Source organism: Macrobrachium nipponense, chromosome 11, assembly GCF_015104395.2.
Source record: "Macrobrachium nipponense isolate FS-2020 chromosome 11, ASM1510439v2, whole genome shotgun sequence".
NCBI classification, from domain to species: Eukaryota; Metazoa; Arthropoda; class Malacostraca; order Decapoda; family Palaemonidae; genus Macrobrachium; species Macrobrachium nipponense.
Window position 1 is genome coordinate 88,027,046 of NC_061087.1, and position 10,508 is coordinate 88,037,553.

The 10,508-nt window shown below is 40.7% G+C and overlaps 1 protein-coding gene across 11 annotated transcripts in view; it reads right to left on the minus strand.

Annotated features, from left to right (window-relative positions):
• LOC135207012 (retinoic acid receptor RXR-like) overlaps positions 1-10,508 on the minus strand; it is a 534,958-nt gene that overhangs the window by 79,325 nt on the left and 445,125 nt on the right. For 4 of the 11 annotated variants that reach the window (XM_064238694.1, XM_064238686.1, XM_064238678.1 and 1 more), the window contains exon 1: positions 6,662-6,806. The exons of 5 other annotated variants lie outside the window; for them this stretch is intronic. The gene's annotated coding sequence lies outside the window, so the exon portion shown is untranslated. Of the gene's footprint in view, positions 1-6,661; positions 6,807-10,508 lie in introns of those variants that run through there. 2 more of the 11 variants (XM_064238712.1, XM_064238695.1) reach the window with 1 other exon arrangement.

Here is a 10,508-nt window from a genome sequence, read left to right on the forward strand (position 1 = left end):
GAGGTTGCTAAAATACGCGCGTACGCACGCACCCGCCCAAACGCGTTGATGTACACACACACACACACACGTTTATCCTTACACTGACTGACTCGAGAGAGAAAAGAAGACACCATATGTTTGCATGTAAGTATGTATATATAAATATATGTTTTTTTTTCGAATATCATATCACACTTGAATCCTGCCACAGCAACCCTCTTCCCCCGGCTAGGCATCTCCGCCTTATCAACAGACAGACAGACGGGCGGCGCAGATAGACAACTGCCATTATTGTATACGAACGAGTGACCTTGAAAGCTTCAAGAAAACAACAAATCCGATATCTTGTACAATATATTTCTGATAGTGTGCATTGTCTCTAGCTCTTCGCCTTACGATGAGGACGATAATAATGACAGCGAAGATCATCGCTATCATTAGATGTAAGATCACTCCCAGTATAAGAATAACCTTTGTGGCCTCTTTTGGGTCACAGAGATCGACGAAAATAAACTGCCCACACGAGGCTAAAAAAAGATATCTCATTTTACTGCCCTTAGATAACACTTGTTTCAGATATCACGATAAGCTCTTCGTGGCATTAAAAACCAGTGAAATATCTGACGCACTACGAGACACAGCCAAAGCCAGCTCTGCTCTGCAGGCACTGTCAACAATATGAAAGCGGCGGCAACCCCCCCCCCCCCCCCCCCCCCCCCCCCCCCCCCCCCCCCCCCCCCCCCCCAAGGAGACCTCTGCGGTTTTGCACCCGGGCCGAGAAATGCCTTGAACCGTCGAGGACGACCTTGTTGAACGACTTGGTGCCTTCAGCAGCAACTGTAGCAACGGCAGAAGGAAGAAAAGGCCTGTTTTCCAAGACTCATTCTAAATCTCCTAACCAACAAAAATTTTTTTCACTTTTTTTTATATATGGTTCTCCATCAACTCTGTAGCGGAAGACAAAGCAGTGCATTGGATAGAATGGAGTATAGAATTTCAGCCAAAGGCCAAGCGCTGGGACCTATAAGGTCATTCAGCCCAGAAACTCGAATAGACAGTAAAAAGAATTGAGGTCATTCAGCGCTGAAATGGAAACTGACACTAAAAGGTTTGAAAGGAGTAACAGGAGGAAAACCTCAAAGCAGTTGCACTAGGGATCAATTGCTAGGAGAGGGTGGAAGGTAAGATGGGAGAAAGAGAATATGAACGGAGGTACAGTCGAAGGAATGAAAGGGTTTGAAGCTAGGGGCCTAAGGCAAGCTAAAAAAAATCCTCAAGTAACGCCTAGGTGCACCGCACGAGGTGCACTGACGGCACTAAACCCCTACTGGGGAAAGGAGTGCACTGACCACGAATATCAGCTGTTTGTGAGAGATGCCAATTCGACCTGGGTCGAGTTTCGACAGATTTCTCGTTAATGTAACATTCAAAAGTCACCGCGCCAGGAAAAGTCACTACGAAGTGAGATATGTCTGGTAAGGATACAACTGACGTTGATTATTACCGTAGCGGGGGGCATACCCCCCTCAAAATTGCAGAGAACCGGAGGGTTACCACCTTCTGGAGCCAACCCCACAAATAGGAAAAGGTGTATAAGAATTATATACTATGTTATATATATATATTATATATATATATATATATATATATATATATATATATATGTGTATGTGTGAGTGTGTGTGTGTGTGTCTGAAATGTGGAAAGTATACAGGATGATGAGTTGTTGATAAAAGTAAAACCTAAAAGTAAAACCTAGAAGTGTTAACAGGATGTAAACAGAGGATAACAGGATAACAATATAAAGACTGGGTAGCTAGGTATGCAGCAGAGCCTCATTATCCTCCAACCGAGTGAGTGTTTGCAAAGCGAAGTGGAATGGCACTGTGTTTTGTAGGGAATTCAACGCACTGCTGATGAACGTTCTTGGCATTTGAGGAGGAGGATGTAGAGTTTCTTATACGTATAGGTGATTCATCAACAGTTTAAGAAGTATAATTTAAGTGGAAACGACTGTAATATTAGGAAACACATACACACACACACCACACACACACACACACACACACACACACATATATAATATATATATATATATATATATAATATATACCACACACACATAGATAGTAGTGTATATCATTAAACACTGAAGAACTGTATGTATGCATGTGCGTAATATATACACATAATATAAAAAAAAAATATATGTACTGTATATATACACACATGTATATATATATATATATATATATATATATACATATATATATATATATATATATATAATAATAATATAATATAATATAATATAATATAATACAAAGCACTTCAAATCTTTAGCAATAATTTCGACTGACCAACCGCAATTTAAACCAGAACAGTGATAAAGCAGCACGTGTTTCCAAAAAACAAACGCATGCACAAATATATATACACTTTCTCTCAGTGTCTGGTTAAAGCCTGATTTTCTCGCCATGGCTGATCGAAATTCCTTAATAATACCGTCTCTCTCTCTCTCTCTCTCTCTCTCTCTCTCTCTCTCTCTCTCTCTCTCTCTCGGGGTCTGAAGACGACCTCAATAGCCCAGAAAGTGTAAGTGCAACCAAGATCGCCAGAAGCGGGCCACTTTCCCACTTCAAGTTCTCCGATTCACTTGCCAACACATTCACTCTCATTTCTGGGTGATGATGATGATGATGACAATGATAATGGGAAACTGATCCGAGTTCGTGATACTTCTTGCACATGAGGACGATGATGATGAGTAAGAAGAGGCTGCCAAACTCTCGTCACCACACAAGGTGCTTTTTAGGTGCCGGGATCATAATGATTGTGACATTTATGACATGACATTTTGTCTCTTCTCTTTCATTCACTTCCGCGGAAGTTCGCTTGGGCCAGTTCGTAGCCCTTGCAAGTTCTTCCCCAAAGATGGGTATGTATTGTACGCAATAATAATAATAATAATAATAATAATAATAATAATAATAATAATAATAGTTCTCATGAAGATATGTCAAAGTTATCAGTGTTCGAGGGACTTTGCAAATTCGATCATAATAATAATAATAATAATAATAATAATAATAATAATAATAATAATAATAATAATAATAATGCGTCAAAGTTATCGGACACCAACGTACTTCGCAAGTTTGATAATAATAATACTAATAAATACAACGACTACCACGATGATAGCAAGCTTACCAAAGCTAGCAGCCTTTTACATATTCGAAGATAATTATGTTGATGATGGTACTAATGATGATACGGAGAAAGACGATGATACATTATTACACGAAGGTAAGCATGACGACATCAAGCCAACGACGGGGCGAAGCTCCCTCTAAATAAGGAAGTGCTGCATCATAGTTATGATTCAAATGGATGTCTACTTCATATGAATCTGGGTCAACGATCGCCTGCCTACACCCGTTCGACCGTCGTGGGATTCGTCGCCTATGATATACTGACGGTGCCTTCTCTACCTTGGTCACGCACTTTTGTCATTTATTTCCTTGTATCTAGTGCATTTTCGAAATCGCATGTAGCGTCCGTTCCCGATGTTTACTTTTTCAAGTTCATGATTTCAACTTTCACGCATACATCACACACAAAAAATAGATATATATATATAAATATATATATATATATATACTATTTATATATATATATATATAATAATATATAGATATGAGTGCCCTAAAGATGGCTTTTGGAATAAAAGTTGAAAGTCTTAGTACCTACCTCCTTTCATTTTCACGTGAGGATCTCATTCACACACACACACACACACACACACACACACACACACACACACACACACACATATATATATATATATATATATATATATATATATATATATATATATATATATATATATATAAAATTAAACAACAACCTTAAAAGTCGATACACATTTACCATTTAACCGTTTATTAAGATTTGCGACATAAATAACAGGATATAATAAAAGCCTTAAATTAACCATTTAGCGTTAATCGTGAGATGTTCTCGAGGGTTTTACAAATAAAAATAGCCTTCGGCTGTTTTTCGCTTATTTTTTCATACTTAAGAAGGAGCTATTTAGCTAATCGTCCAGTTAACTTTAATTTCATCTAGTTCTCTTGCAATTCTTGTATCATCTAACACTCACAGACTAACACTTAAGAATCTCTTCACATTACCACGACTTAAACCATCCTCCCCCCTTAAGGATATGTTAAGTATCGGCATGAATAAAAAAAAAAACATATATAATCATCCTTCATTTTTTGTGTGAGTGTGTACGAAGTTCATCCAGCAAATGAGTCACGAACCAAACCAAGCCAGTAAAAAAAAAAAGCAAAAAAAAAAAAAAAGAAAAAAAAAAAATCATCACACTGCATAAACTTAGACTTCCCACTGAAACCACACTAGAAAAAGGAGAGAGACAGGGAAGGGGGAAAAAACTCACGATGGCCACAACTAATTATTACTCATTATTGTCTGGCTTCATCAGAGCTTTAAATTGAGAGAGAGAGAGAGAGAGAGAGAGAGAGAGAGAGAGAGAGAGAGAGAGAGAGAGAGAGAGAGCATTATTTTTATAAGAATCTAAGAGACATTCTAACTAAAGACACGTACCCATACAACCCCTTTTGAGAGAGAGAGAGAGAGAGAGAGAGAGAGAGAGAGAGAGAGAGAGAGAGAGAGAGAGAGATTGCTTTCATTTTAAAATTTACATTACTTTCTTTTTTAAATTTACAAGATATTTTCATTTAAATCACGTACAAAACATAGGTGAAGACGAATGCCCATACGAACTTGAATTACAATACAACCTCTTCCCAGAGAGAGAGAGAGAGAGAGAGAGAGAGAGAGAGAGAGAGAGAGAGAGAGAGAGAGAGAGGATTCCCGAGTCCAACCCACCACAAATTTACGCTTCCCAACCCTAATTAATATGTGGCCACTTGAGGACACATCACTTGAAGTGTTCCTCGAAAGCAACCGAAGGATGACTGGTGTTACAAAGCTCGGCCAGGCTGATGTTTTCGCTGTTACAAAACGCCACACGACTTTCAGTGCACATTCCTTTAAATTTACGTAACGATAACTACCTTCCTAGGATACGGTCTGGATAACGTCCTATTTATGGTACTGTCAGGATAACTTCCTTTCCTGGATACGGTTAGGATTAGCTCAAGAGAGAGGAATCCTTTCTTAGAGACGGTCAGGATAACCTCCTTTCTTGGATAATCGCTCAGGGATACGGTGAAGATAACCTCGCTTCGAGGATCTGCTTAACATAGAAGACCCCTTCTTAGAAAAGGGTCGAATAATGTTTCGTGGATATGATAACGACAATGTCTTCAAAAATTAATATTCCGCGGATCGGGAAAGTTAGTTTTTTTAAAACCGCCCCCCCACTCCGTGAAGGAGACTCTTGTTATGTGCTTTCTTTACTTAATTACATAAAAAGTCTCACAGAGAATTTTCGACATGCGTTAAATTTCTTATTCATTATCGACGATAACAACAGTAAAAATAAGTAATAAATAAAATATTTAACATTTTATTCATACTTTTATATTAAGAAACCTTGTCCTATTCTTTTTCATATCCACAATTTTTCCCTGAATAGACGTGAGAACCGCACACATGAGTTAGTGATTCACTCCACAGAAGAGTAAACTCTACGGAAGTGGACCATTAATTACCAGCTTATACTGATTACTGAAAATCATTTATCACACTTATTTTTACCTATAACAGGGTAACTTACCACCCATTGAAGAACGAGTAAAAAACGCCCCCCCCCCCCCTCTCAACCCTTTCTCAAGACAAGTGGCAGGAAGACAAGACAAAACAATAATAATAAAATAATAATAATAATTAACGGTCGTCCCATCCCTAGAGAAAAATGACAAAAGGACAAAGACACTGGAAGGACAAGCCCGGCGGGGATACAGACAACAAGACAGGATCACCCAGGTCTTGCTCCAGCGTGCCTTTGCAAGCAACATGCTCACTTGCTTGCCAACATTCCCCCGGCCCACCTGTTGATGCCTTATCCTTAGGGTACGCAACCACATTATTCTCGAAGACCGGCATGTTCCCTCTATACAACTAAGTGTATATATATATATATATATATATATATATATATATATATATATATATATTATATATATATATATATATATATATATAATAGGCTACATGTATAAACTCATTTTACATCTGGGTGCTTATACATACAATTTCAGCACATCAGTTCATGACAATATACTTTTAAACCATAAATATACATGGTAAACATTCCTCAGTATATACCAACTTATGAAAATATTCAGTAAAGACACCGTCCCTCTTTCAAGTGGCGACAGGATGACACCTTAACTTGAGACTGTTCGTCATAAAGTGGTTCAAAACACAAACACAAAATACGATACGAACGGCGTTACCGGCGAGACTTTCCGAACAACAGTCCACGCACTGATCAGCATTTCTCAAAAACCAGCCGATTGTCTTAAATATCCACAATCGAAGTATCGAAAGGTTGACGCTTTCCGTCAATTCAACCAACTCGACTTCTCTTTTCGCGAGAAGGAGCGATATTCCTCGCCTATACAGAGTGAACACTTATGGAAAAGAGAGGAAAGGCGGCGTGGAACTCGCCTGCCAAACTTACACTGAAAAAGTTCACGAACGTAATTAGTTTTACTATGGATAAAAGACACGTGCGCGAGGAACCTCACGTGAAACACGAGTCCTACACTAAGTCACTCGGCACACTAACACACACATACACCGACACACTGACACACGCACCTTGCACGGACGTTACGTATGTACAGACGTACTCACATCCTCACATCACCAACAAACTCGCTCTAAACACCCCTCCTACCTACCTACCCCTTCCCCCGAAACTCCTTTCGTTCCTCAACCCGCACGAATGTTTGAAAAACTCGTGTTTCCTCTTTGAAAAATAATGCTGATTTGTGACATATCAAAAAGGATTCGTAGTTAAGACGTTTTCTTTCGAAATACATTATATCTTTCAGTAACTACTTCTGAAGGATTGCAGAGCAGTCTCCTAGATCCCACCCTCCCTCCCTCCCTCAGTCTCACCCTCCCCCACCATCCCAAGGAAGGGCTCCTCCAACTCCACCATGATCTTGTGGGCTGAGCAATGAAGGTGATGGTGGAGGACAAGAAGGAGGGGGAGGGAAGGAGGAGGGGTATATTATGTTGCCAGTTAGAAGTTTTTTTCCTCAGACGGTCGTAACACTGAGAGTTCTTTGCGAGCGACGTTCAAACAGTTTACATCTAAAGCAAAGTAGCTTCCAGAATCTTGCAACAGTGCATTTCAACAAACCCTTTTATTTTTGCAACGCATTCCTTTCCAAAAAGCGGACTTTGGGAAGGGAATGGGAGGGAAGGGAAGGGAAGGGAAGGGAAGTGAGAGTGTAAGTTGGCCTGGGGGTAGAGCCAGGTAATGGAGGACGTGTTGCGGGGGAACGAGACAGACAAACAGACAGACACAAGACCAGGAGGGGAAGAAGGGAGGAGTCAAAGGGAGCAGGGGGAGGAGAGAGGCGAAGGAGGAGGGAGATGAGAAAGGGGGTGATATGTAGTGAGGGAGACGTAGATGAGGAGAGGGAGTAGAAGTGGAACGGAGGAGGGGTTGCAGAGGTAAGAAGGGGTTGGAGGGAGGGAATTGGAGGCACTTACCTGGAACCACATCAGGGGGACTGGCAGTGCTCATCCCCACCTCCTCACTCGCCCCACCCCATCCCCCCGCCAGGGGACTCTTGCATTCATCAAGCCATTACGCTAGATTATCTGTATTATCAAAGTTCTAAAACTTAAAATCTTCTCCGAAACTCAGCTAACCAGAAGTAAACGAAAACAAATTGCAAAGGAAAAGGACGAGAGAAATGTAACAAGTACATTTTCAATGTGATTTTTTTTTCCACGGTGAGGAACGGAGAGACTACGAGCGAGTGAGGGGTAGGGGTAAGGCTGGGGTAGCTTGTCTGGGAGAAAGGTGGGGGTGGGGGGGGTGGGGGGATTTGTCATGTCGACATAAATACATACGTAATGATATACAACAAGTGTTCGCACACGCGGAGAGTAGTATAAGCAAGTCTATCCTATATAGTCTCATGCGAGATTAAACTGGTGATTCGTTCGCCCAATATTCGAGAGTTAGGCAAGAGCTGAGAGAGAGAGAGAGAGAGAGAGAGAATACTAAATATATAACGTGAGTAAAACCTTCCCATGCAATCTGTGAATGGCGACATCATAGAAGACGAATCAGTATCACAACTTTTGTAAACAATCGCGATTAAATCAATAAAAACCGAACATCAAGAACGACATTGATTACTCTTAGCAAAATCTAATTTCTAAGTATATCTCGAATAAGGTACGAAATTAAACAAAACGAATGGAAGGATGGCGAAGCGAAGTGTAAAGCAGCAGATGTATATAAAAGCTGATATAAATAAAAGATTATCACGTGTAACAGTCACGAACAAAGCGACAAAGAACTTAGACCTTGTCTGTGGTAATTCATATCCAGACCTTCATCACAAAAGATTGCCTCCCCCCCCCCCCCCCCCCCCCCCCCCCCCCAAACAAACACACACAAACCACCCACACACACACACACACACACACACCAACTGTATTAAATAGAAAGGAACATGTGAACGCTATACCCTGAACTAAGTATATATGAGCAGCTATTTTTTTTATAATCTTATATAAGGTTTTTTACCATTTCATATTTACATATTCTACTCTTATTTATTACGTAATGTTTAAACCATCAGAGGCTCTGAGGATTCTTAACAATGACATTGTAAAAATGACTTACTGTAGACGTTCAATCACGAAGGATAATGTTTCATGATTCATCCGGGATTTTGACTGCTGATAAGGATAAGGATAACGAAGGGGCATCACTCTACGCCTTATCCATGTCATTCGAAAGCTGCCGTGCCTGTAGGCGCGCGAGCACGCTTGTCGCAAAAAGAAAGAAGAAAAAAATCAGGGCGCAAATACAAAACGCGTGACGGCTAGATACTTAGGCTGCAACTTTGCCGAAGTTAAGAAAAGGAGTCGCGGAAGAAACGGTTTGGTTAGACGAGCAGTGTTCCCCGTACGCCATTTGCATGAGACCACAAGAGACTCAAGAGGTATACATATATACATGCTCACTCATCCAATAGAAAATCAACACATGCATGCGCGCGCGAGCGCTCACACCAGGCGTCTTTAAGGCTCCGTGACTTATCTCTCTTCCGGTTAGTGAGGTCCGCGCTACGAAGTGTGCTCTTCACAGTATATAGTCCCCTGCGTCTTCTAGAGTTCTCTTTGATGTCTGTAGACTTGTTATTTGAGACCTCTCTCTCTCTCTCTCTCTCCTGGTGGCGATCGGTAGCACTCACCGTTCACAACAGAGGAACCAGAGGGAATTGTTTTTTCAAGTCCATCAAAAACACGAACACGAACCCTCGTTGTCCTTTTAAATTATAAGAGGGAGCCTCCAAGCTAAGTCCGATTAGGATTCTGGGAACCAAGCCATCGAAGTCCCTTTATGGTCCTCCATGAAGCTTAAGACTTAAAGAATACAGTAGGTCCGTTTCCTTCAATATCTCTGTTGACCCATGCGTTTAACTGTGTTACAAGGAGTTACAAGGATTAGGATGTCTAAAAAACTTGTTAGTCCATCCGAGGAGACATTGTGTGCTCACCTATCTCTAGGAGCAGGTTTTACTGTTCATTCACGGTGTCCTAATGATTTTGTCTAGCTTCCTATTAAACTCTTCCACACAGTTGCTGTTTACAACTTCTGGTGGCAGTTTATCATCTTTTGGTTACTAATCGACTGTCGTTAGTAGCCACTAAAAGAAAGAGAGAGAGAGAGAGAGAGAGAGAGAGAGAGAGAGAGAAATATAAAAATATCACAGATGTATACCAAGAAATGTATGCCATTTTAAAAGCAAAACAGGAGCAAGAGCGCACAGAATAAACGTGCGTAATGTTCGTTGTAGTACGTATTCACCTCTGCCGCGCGGATGCTACAATAGCGTCAAGTCCTTTATCGCCTTCAATCAGACAATTCGTGACAATTCAATGAACAGGCTATCTAAACTGCTCAGGATAATTCCCCTTCGCGCGGAACACAATGGAATGAGTACAAAATGTCTCTTTTAATGATAGAGAGAGAGAGAGAGAGAGAGAGAGAGAGAGAGAGAGAGAGAGAGAGAGAGAATGTCAATACAGAAGGAAAACTATATGTAAGAAAAGAGAGTGAAAGTTGCAAACGAGAGAGAGAGAGAGAGAGAGAGAGAGAGACTGATTCATGGATACCACGAACGAATTGATCATCCGCGTTACCCGAATACATACTAAAAAGAGATCTTGACCCCAATTCCGAGGCAGGAGGGAAGGAGGGAGGGAGGGAAGAAGATTTCCCTCCAAACCTTCCTCGAATGCAAAGAACCACAAAGAATACAGTATTG